This window comes from Aphelocoma coerulescens, chromosome 12, assembly GCF_041296385.1.
Source record: "Aphelocoma coerulescens isolate FSJ_1873_10779 chromosome 12, UR_Acoe_1.0, whole genome shotgun sequence".
Taxonomy (NCBI): domain Eukaryota; kingdom Metazoa; phylum Chordata; class Aves; order Passeriformes; family Corvidae; genus Aphelocoma; species Aphelocoma coerulescens.
In genome coordinates, this window is record NC_091026.1 from 1,232,325 (window position 1) to 1,242,682 (window position 10,358).

Sequence of the window (10,358 nt, forward strand, 5' to 3'; positions counted from 1 at the left end):
CATCCCAGCCGGGGACAGCCCTGCAGAGGATGCCATGGATGCCATTTCCTCCCTGCGCTGCTGCCCCATGGCAATCCACCCCTGAGCCCCAGGAACCAGACCGGGGTGCTGCTCACACACACGCAGGAGTAAAGCTACACTCAGGAGCACTCTGGTCAGGCCTCCTGTGGGCTCACAAGCCTCTTGCAGTGGGCCAGCTGATCCTCAGCCACACTCACCCCCAGCCCCCAGAGATGGGGGTTGCTGTAGCTCTCCCACGAGCGCACGCCAGAGCGGGACAGAAAGGGCTTTGTTTGGAATGTCATCTTTAATGCCACCAAGCACTGTGGGACTCTCTGCCCATCACCACCTCCCAAAGGCCACCTACGCTCAGCACACAAAGCTGCAGAACACCATTTCTTCCAGCTTCAAGCAGATCAGCTAAATTTAGAAGTGTCTAATAGCACATGATCATCTCATGCAACTGGAAAGGTATTAAATGGATGGATAGACAGATGGACAGAAAGAGAGATCTCTTCAATTACAAAAACTGATTTAAACTAAAAGAAAACCAGTTTTCCTAGTATTTATACACACTGCAAGGCTACTGTTTACTTATTATTTCTCCCACTTGCAGAGTAGCTTGCTGCAGTCCCACAGAAGTGGAATCCCCGAGGATTCTACTTCCAGGGCTGAAGAGCTCCATGGCTTTGCCATTGGTGTCTTGTCTTTAGTGGAGAAGTTAAAGCTCCAGCCACTACACTAAACTCAACAAATCCTGCTCAGAGCGTTGCCTTCGTGACAGAATACATTGATGCAATTAAAATAACATGGCTCTCGAAGAGTAACACAGCACTGGGAAAGCTTTGCCAACAAAGCAATGCCAATTAAGAGTGTGATTTTTGGATGATATTTTTAGGCCAACATCAGCCCTATTAGCACGGGTATAACTGTCTTCAAAGTGATTTTGAAGGTCCAGCTGACTCCACTTGGGAAAAGAACCAGTTAAAAGACTGGGGTTTGGCCTCTATAGCCTCCCTTCTGTCATTAGGGGAAAATCTTTCATAATAAAACTAATTTCATCCATTCCACTAGTAAGGGTGGTTTGTGTCCAAAATCTTCTCCGATAATTTTACGCCCATTAACTGTATACCATGAGCTGAAGTTTTTGTTGTTAAATGCCATGAGTTACAAGTAAAGCCACATTTATGGGATGCGCCCATAGCCTCCGTTTGCAACTGAAAGGACCAGGATGGCTAAAGCAAAGATGTGTCCTGAGGAGGAGCAGGAAAGGAGAGAACTCAGGTGCTGATGGTCTGTCAGAAAACCACACACACTCCGAACACCGCCCCTCTACTCATCGCCTGTGGGTGCAAAGAAGCCAAACTCGGTGCTGATATAACCTGGCAATAACGGCAGCCTTCCCTTCCAAAGAAAACCAAGGGTTTACAGAGAAAATTCGATACCAGTGGGGCACACGCGAGCTCAAAGGCCCTTCCTGCAGGTGTTACAGCCCGTGTGCCCAAACCCTCCTCCTCTGACCTCACTCCCCGCGGGCGGCTCAGCTCGGGGCGACCGAGAGGCTCCTGCACCAGCGCTGGAGCGACAAGGGGAAGAGATAAGGTGAGGGGAGGCGTGGGGGGCAGAGACCCGGCTGCCTTTCGCTCAGCGCTGAACACAGCGAGTGATTCTGTGCCGGGAGCTCGATTTCTCCACTGATCCCACAAGCCTGGTCCCCCAAACTTCCCCAGCACATCCCTCCCCGGTGCCCCCGACCCTCCCCGGCACAGCGCCCGCTCCATTTAAACGCTGCTCGCTCCAGAAATCCGAGCGTACCAGCAAAGGCAGGCAGAGAGCGCTTTTCTTAGCTGTGCCATATACTTTCCCCTCTTCCTTTCGAACTTCCCATTGGTTTTCGTTCGGCTCACGGGAGGCGAGCAAGCCTGCACGACTCGGTGAACGCGTTTATGGAACAATCTCGGCAGCTCTCCCCGCAACGCCAAATGACATTTGTTTTGCAAACACTCCCACCGCCCCGCGGGCTGCTCTCGCCTCCACCCAGGGACTTGTTTTCAATAAAGCAACAGCTCTGAAACATCCACAGCAACTTTTTTCTTTGACAATTTGCCACTTTCAAACCAACAGAAAAAAATAAAAAGGGAGAAAGAAGAGGAACAGCGCAAGGAAATATCCGCGTATCTGTCCCGGTAGCCGCGAGAGGGCTTTGGGTCGTGGGGCTGCAGCGGGCTCCGCTCCGCCGGCTCCGGGAGCGGCCCGGGACCCTCGGCCGGGGCTCCGCGGGGCACAGCGGGGCCGCTCCGCGCCCGGGGCTCCGCGCCCGCGCCGCCGCCGCCACCGCGCTTACCGGGCCGCCACCGCCGCATTTACCGGGCCGCCACCGCCGCGCTTACCGGGCCGCCGCCGCCGCATTTACCGGGCCGCCGCCGCCGCGCTTACCGGGCCGCCACCGCCGCATTTACCGGGCCGCCGCCGCCGCACTTACCGGGCCGCCGCCGCCGCGCTGCTCTGCTCCGCTCCGCGGGGAAGGGGCCGCGGGACCCCGGGAGCCGGAGGGAGGGGCCGGAAAGCTGCGGCGGGGCCGAGCGGCGGCGGGGGGTTTGTCCAACCTGACACCGGCCGGGCGGGCGGGGAGCCCCGGCGCCCCGGGCGGGCGGCGGAGCGCGGCCGGACACGCCGGGACAAGGAGATGGGCTGTGTGGGGAGGCTCACGGGGAGCGGAGCTGCCCGCAGACGGGCTCCGGGGCACCGCAGCTACAAAGACAAAAGGAAAAGCCGGGGGTGAGAGGTGAGCGCCGCGCCTGCCCTGGGGCCGAGGGGCCTCACCTCCGCCTCTGCCCAGGTTAACCCCGCTCTGTCGATACAAAGGTGGCTTCGAATTTGTGCTACAAGAAGGGCTTTTCAAAATTTATTTTTGTCCCGCAGATGCTCACTGAGATCTAAGGAGCCCCAAACTCACCTCGCCCTCAAGGAAGCATTTGGTGATCGGATCCCGATCTGTTCAGCGAGAGGGTTCGGCTGTCGTATGACAATAGCGGCTGTTTATAGAAACCCATCCTGGGATAAATTAGAGACAAGTCCCTGGGACGAACGAGGTCCCTGCAACAAACACTATGTCATCGGGAAAACATCCCTCCTCGAGGGTCTCAGGAAGAACCGGGTGTGCTCCCTGCCAGACAGGGGGCTGCGCTTGTGAGCTCAGGGGGCTCAGTCAGAGGGAGCCTCTTGTCCTGCATCGGGAGCTCTGGGACGTCTCTCTGGGCACCAGGCTCAGCTTCCCCCTGCATTTCTGTCCCTTCAGGACAAGCTGTTTCCAGCCTGACTGTGAGGCCAGTCCCGAAGCTCTGTCCCTGGGGCAGGCAGCACTGAGAGACACAGCTGGGATGTTTTTACACTGCAGAGCTCCTCCATCTTCTCAGGCATTTTCAGGCATTTGGTTATGGGAAGAAGAGACCTTGTTTGATGCTCACTGGAGCTATTGGCAGGACAGTTCTGCCCAAGCCTGCAGGGAAGAGCGGCAGGAGCATGGCAGTGTCCCACCAAGGCCACCTGTCCAGCCCGCAGCCGCACAGCTCTGCAGCACCAGCCAGCCCCTGGCCCGGGCCATGGGGACAGCTGCAAACGGCTGCTGGAGGCACCAGAGCATCCATGGCCTGGCCGCCAGCTTTGCCGTTCCCAGAAACCAAGGGATGCAGCAGAATCTGCTGCTGCAATCAGAGGTGGTAGCTCCCTACAGTGCTTGGTCACCTTCCTCCTTCTTCTCTTCCTCACTGCAAACTCAGCCTGGGCCAGTGTAGGACACTAAAAATGCAATATTGTGAAAAAACTTTGGAGCTGGCCCTGGCTCTCAACTCCCATTCACAAGGAAGACTGAAGTCTGCACAGACAAAATGTGCATACAATTAGGGGAAAGTAGCAGGGTAAGAGTTTCCATTTCTGAAATGCAGTATCCTGTCTCCAGCACAGCCAGTGCTTGGGAAAGTGGGACTGTCTTATTGTGTGATGCTGCAGTGGATGTGGGAAGGGTCCTGCCAGTTGCTGCTGGGCTCCCCGAGGGAAGGACCAACTACACAGAATCATTGTGTAACTTTAGCCAGAGAGAAAAAGGCTATTTACTTTGTAAGCGAACAGTCAACCCTCCCAAAGTGTTCCTACACAGTCTTGAATTTCATCTGGAGAAAAAAATGAAAGCATAGGAAGACCAGAGGACTCTGATTTCTCTCTACCTCTGTGGAGGTGACCCTGTGGTCTGACCCTTGAGGTTTGTTGGAGCACCTTAGCAGGGGAGAGGTGTGGGGAAGTCGTGTGCAGGGTCTCTGTCTTGGCCTTGCTTTCACTCAATTTATCCAAGTAAAAAAATAAAAAACTCTGTCTCTGAGCCATATTTTTAACAACCTGAGATCACTTAAAATATTTAGCTTTGACTTCAAGTGATACTGAAGAACTAATACCTCCAGGATTTAATGAAGTGAGGCTAAATGGAAATATCCATCATTTCTGAATGAAAGAAAACTGACAGCATTGTCTGGGGACTGAAAGGATAGGGCAGGTCGTGTGAATCCACACAAAGACAGGGCAGACATGCTCATGGGTGGGATAGCACATGCCCACCCAGGGACTAGCTTTGGAAAGCAAAACTCTTTGGAAGTCTGACTTCGGGAGAAAAGTCTGGACTTGAATTCAGCCCTTTTTTGCATCTCCAACACTCCTGAAGCTCTGAGCTCTGCACTGTGCACCAAAGGGGAGAGGGTAGCACTGCCTCCTTCCAAGAGACAGGCAGGGAACCAGAGCACAGAGAAACCTCTGGACATGGGGTGGTTAATCCTTGACCCACTTAGAAACAACTTATTTTCCGAATAAAAGCCCCGTAGAAGAGGAACCAAACCAGGAGAAAGAAGATGTGCCATTTTAAAATTCCAGAGCTGAGATTTTAAAAAAAAAAGTCTCTAGGGATTCCTAAGCAACAATTTCCTAATTGCAGACCAGTGGGAATGACACCACCAGTGTCCTCTGCCCCTGTAAATTGTAGGAACTCTTTTGCCACATCTCTTCCATGACTCTCCCTTCCACATAGCTCTAGTATTCCCACTTTAAAGTGGTGCTACTCTGGCTGAACAGCCATGGAGCAGAGCAGACTCAGACTGAAATATTTGTTTGCGTGTCCTCATCCAACCACAGTTTTTCAGAATTTGGGAAGATGTCACAAAGCAACAGAAAACAATGCCTCCTTGGCCAAAGTCAGAGCACTCCACAGCACGCCTTTCAGTGCAGTGTATGGTTGAGAAACATAAGAAATGCACAGCTCACACAGGAAAAGCCTTCAGCAGATGTTGCTGCTTTAAAAAACCAGAGAGTCACTATTCTAGCACATTTCCTACAAGAGGAAGTAGACCAGCTCAATTCAAACAAATCAGTTACAGTCTACATCGACTCTGAGCCCATGGAGAAAAGCTCACGCCATTCTGGGGATTTCTGATCACCAGGACTTTTAAAGGTTTGCTGGGACCTGCACAGCAGAACTTGTAAAGGGAAAAGTCCAAGCAGCAGCTCACAGGAGAAGATTCCTGCAGTGTGAGAATCACCCACTCAAGCAGTTTAGGAGGCATCTCCCCTTCCTTATCATCAGCCAATTTTTCTGCAGGTGTTTGGTCACATTCACTCTCTGCTATACCCATTGAGTGCCCTGGGAGGAAATAAGGTCGTACATGTAAAACAGAGTAAAGCCTAATTCTTCAAGCCAGCAGTAAGTGTGCCTGACAGTGACTTGCCATTAATTTAATGTACTGGCAAGGCAAGAGCACTTACAAGCAGCATTTGATAAAGTATTCTTTCAGATTCTGGCATTTTACTGCCAGTGCCTGAGAAATGTACCCAAATCTAACATCAAAAGGCTCTTCAAGGGAAATAGCAGGAAAATTATCTTTATCTTGGAACCCGATTTGAAACTGCTCCTGGTTCTCAAACTTTTTCACCACTAGTAATTGATGGAATTCAGCACTCTGATGGCAGCAAATGTCACCTCAGTGAGGAGCCTTCAGATGGCAAAGGCTGCAAAGACAGCCAGGGCGAGCTGTCCATCTGCCCCATGGCTGCAGAAATAGCCCCTCTGCCAGCGCTGGTTACCTTCCCTTTGTCACAGGTAAAGCTCCCAAGAAACCCAAACCAAGCATGTCAGACACACTTTAGCTTGGACTGATTTCCAAATATGCCACAGAGGCTCAGATCTGACACAGGTGTGCAGGGAGCAGGCAGAGTGGTGTTTTTCCCCAGTCACCCCTGCTGGTATCTCCTGTTTCCTCCTGGCCATCCCAGTTCCTCTCCCTGGAACCCTTGTACCTGAACATTTTGAGAGTGGGGAAGTTAAAGATGCAACTGAAACAACGAGTTTCTTCTGTTTTCTCTTTTGAAACTGGTCAGTATTGATCTTGAAAGTTTTCAAAGAACAGATGAAGCTCTGGTTCTTTCTGTGGAGGATGAGCTGACTAATGCAGACTGTCAAAATCTACTTTAGATTTGTTGCAGCACGTTACATGCAGGTTGTAAACAAAACAAATATCCAAGATAAGAGTGACCGCCAGCAGGCTGCATCCCGTGAAGCCGCCCTCAGAGTCATGATCTGCATGATGATTCTGAAACACACTGCTAATTTAGGAAGGATCAAGTATTGAAAAGCCATTTCAGCAGAACTTCACAAACATTTAAGGTTGCCAGCCAGGACCCAGAGCCCACGGGCTCTTTCTGTGTGGGCTCTTCTCATGTGGTTTTTTGCACCCACGTCCAGCTCTGCTCCTCAGCAGGATCCTCTGAGGGTGCAGAGATCTGCCAGCACTGCTGGCTACGGCAGGGGGTGGGACACAGGAGAGACTCCAGTGGGAAAGCCAGAGGGGATACAGAGAGGAGGACGACAGCAAGCAGGGGGAAGTCTAGAAATTTGTAAAGGTATCCTTCTGGGCCTGGATATTCCCACCTAGATTCCAGCTGCAAATTCACCTCCCCTGTAACACGCTCCATTACCCACCCAAAATGAGTGGATTGTGTTTTCATCCCTGAAGTGAGCTATGATTTCCATCTGCTATTTCTGCATTTCACTGCACGGGAAGTCTCATCTCCCAAGCTCTGCTTTGCTGTCTGGAGTTACCTGCTGCCTCTGCCCACTCACTGAGCTACCAGAGAATTGCCACAAACAGCAGCCCTTCAAAACCACTCGAATCATAAACGGGACTAGCTCTGTCTCATCTCCAGTGCTCACAAACACAGAGGGAAGCACTGCTTGAGCCTCCCACAGTTCCCTGCTGTCCAGCAGCACTTCACACCACTTTGTTAACAGAGACTGGTGCTTTGCCTCACCCGCTCCAACACTGGGCACTGCTCCGTCCTCACACACACGAGTCTCTCCTGAGCAGCAGCTGAGTGTGAGGAGCCTGCTGTAAGCCCAGCCAGGTGACACACGGGACAAAGGAGGGACTGTCACTGCTGGTGAGAGGCTTCCAGCTCAGCCCACACAGGCAGAGACCTGCTGCCAATGAGTGTGGGTGATTGGGAAGCTGGAAGGTACAGCAAGGTCCCATTTGACAAAGGAGTGCATAAACCCTTATAATTACTCGTCACAGATCATTGTTTTCCTCTGGTGAATGGCTTGAATGGAAACGTTTGCACTGAGGCCAAGAATGCAGGGTCTGAGCCCAAGTAACATCCTGCGATGGTAATAAATACCTACTTCACAAATAAACCACCAGAATGGCTGTTTCCCCAGATGTCACAAAGTTACCCCGTGCACAAGCTGCTCTTTGATGCTGCCTGCTGTCCCAGCCGCAGGCTCACAGCGCCTCTTCCACAGAAAACCAGTGTTCTGTTAAAATAAACCAATTGGGACAGAAACTAAAGCACTGTTACTGAATATGCAGTTATTGTCATTGCTACTGCATCGCTTCTTCTGAAATGCAGATGATCCAAAGCAGAAAGTAAAACTGTGTTTTGACTGCTGTGGAAAATGGGCGACAGTCACCAAGTGCTGGCAGAGCTGCTCTCTGCTCCAGCCAGAATTAAAGGCCTCAGATTAGAGGCTTTGCAAATTGGGTAAGGTGTGCAGCTAATAAAAACTTGAACCAGCCTGGAAAACTGATGATTAAATCTTGGAAAGCTGAAGGCCATGTGAGCTGGTTAGTTCTGACTTCTGCCGTGATGGGTCTCTAACAACATGTGAAAGTTATCATCTCACGAGGCAAACATCCCTGTTGTTGGGCAGCACAGACACACAGCCAGCCAAGTTCTGAACAAAACCAGCTCAGGAGCCCCACAGGGACTACTTGGACATCTCATCCTGCACAAATATACCCAGTTCACACAAAATCATCTCAGTTCAAAGTTAAAAATTACTCCTAATGTGACCTGCTCTGGAAAACCCCACTGCAATGTTTCGTTTTCTTTTTTTTCCACTGTAGCTGAAACTGCAGCACTGGGGCTGGATCCATGCAGTAGGCATCCACATCCAGCACACACTTCCTTGCTGAATTTATGGATGCTGCTGTGCAGGAAAATAACAGGGCTGTAATATTATACAGCCCTGACTCGTTCATGCTCAAAGCCCAGCCCATGATTGCCTTGGACATGGCTCCCATCACCACTGAGGGGAATAGCTGACCCTATGAAACGCCCCTTTCACAGCTGTCTCCAGTTTCCCTCGTGAAATTTGGCTGGATGTTTACTTTGAGATTCAGAACACACATGTAAACTGTTTAGGGATATTCCTATATCCCCGCTTCTCGTTAAAAATGCCGGAGAGAATGAAAAATGTGGCCCATTAGTGTTATAACCATCAGAAGGAAAAAAATAAATAAATAGAAAAAACCCCTGCAGTGAGGGTCTGGCCTGCAACAGCCCAGTCTGTTTCCCCAGCACGTTGCAGTTTCTGGGGAAGTGCTGCTCTGAAGAGGTTTTCAGGCAGCAGTGGGCAGATCCCTGCTGCCCACAGCTCCCACTCCGGTGGTCTCCAGCGTAAGCCGTGAACATCTCTGGGACAGAGAGAGGCTCATAGAGGAAATCGTGTTTGTTTGTTGTTGAGTTTTGTTGTCCTTAAGGTCTGGAAACTGGGATTACCAAAGCCCTGTGGTAGCTGCCCATCAGGACAGACCCACTTCCTTATGTCACCCCAGGCTCTTGTGGAACAGTTCCACGTGGCCCCGTGTCCTCGCACAGGGGTGAGGAAGATGCTGGAGTCACAGCTGAGCCCTGTGCAAACACTGCTCTCAGAGAAGGAAGGGACATCTCATTTTACCGAATGTAACCCAAGGAGGAGAGGGGACTGCCTGTCTGCCCAGGGCCCTGATGGCAGATGGGGACCCCTCAGGGGGTGCAGGAGGCTCTTCCTCCCACCCCAGCACCTCTGGGGCAGCCGTGTGGGGTCTGAGCTCCCCGGGCACACCTGGGTGAGCAAGGGTGCCCTCGAGAAGTGCTTTGGCTCAGAGTAGGGGAGCAGGAACAATTAATGAAGGGAGAAGCCACCTCAGGAGGGAGGAATTTCTGCCCAGATCTCATGAGCCTCTCACCACGGGGCAGCTCCAGGCATGGAGAAGGGGACAAGGCAGGGCACAGCCTCCCGAGATGAAGGAATTGTATTTCCAGCACCTGCTGTATAAAGTAGGAGCAGTGGGAGAGCATGGCCTGGCTGGGGCAGGCGCCAGCGGGTTCCACTCAGCCCCTCGGGGAGGCTGCGGCACCGCTGGGCTCAGGGAGCACAGAAAGGTTAAAATGCCACAGGGCTGTGAGGAAAGAAGTGTCAGAAACAGCCCACTGACACCCAGGAGAGAGGAGGGGCGAGGAAGGTGTTGTATGTTTTTGCTCCTGACCATCTCTGTTTTAATCAGCAATAAATTAAACTGGTTTTCCCCCAAACTGCAACGCTAACGCTTCTGTGACAGATCGGCACCAATCCCAGGGAAACTGGAGAAGACAATGAGTATTTCTCCCTTCAGCATGATCTACATAAAGTAGCACAAAACGTAGTTACGAATTACTGCCTGGTGATATTTGTGATGAGAGTGGCCACAGCTTCTCACGGTCCCAGATGAAGCCATCCCAGGGCCAGCACCCTCCATCCCACCCGAGGGGATGCCCTCCAGGTGTGGGGAAATCCCTTCTCTACCTTACAAGGGAGCTCTGATGTTCAATCAGTGCTTGGGACCAGCTTGGAGGCCCTCTGGAGCCAAGGAAAGGCACATTCCCATCCCTGCGCCCAGGAACTGGTTTGCAGTAAGAAGCGTTCCAGTGGAACTTCCACAGTCTCCACAGGAGGCTCAGAAGGGCTACATTTAACCTTGCTGTTAGTTAAGAATTTTCCTTTTTTTTATTTTAATGAGGTTTAT

The 10,358-nt window shown here is 51.8% G+C and overlaps 1 protein-coding gene across 2 annotated transcripts in view; it reads right to left on the reverse strand.

Annotated features, from left to right (window-relative positions):
• The window catches only part of FBLN2 (fibulin 2), a 95,141-nt gene extending 92,584 nt beyond the window's left edge, over positions 1–2,557 (reverse strand). Inside the window, exon 1 of one of the 2 annotated variants that reach the window (XM_069027882.1) lies at positions 2,483–2,557. The gene's annotated coding sequence lies outside the window, so the exon portion shown is untranslated. Of the gene's footprint in view, positions 1–2,390; positions 2,406–2,482 lie in introns of those variants that run through there. The other variant, XM_069027884.1, reaches the window with a different exon arrangement.
• Between the last annotated feature and the right edge of the window lie 7,801 nt (positions 2,558–10,358).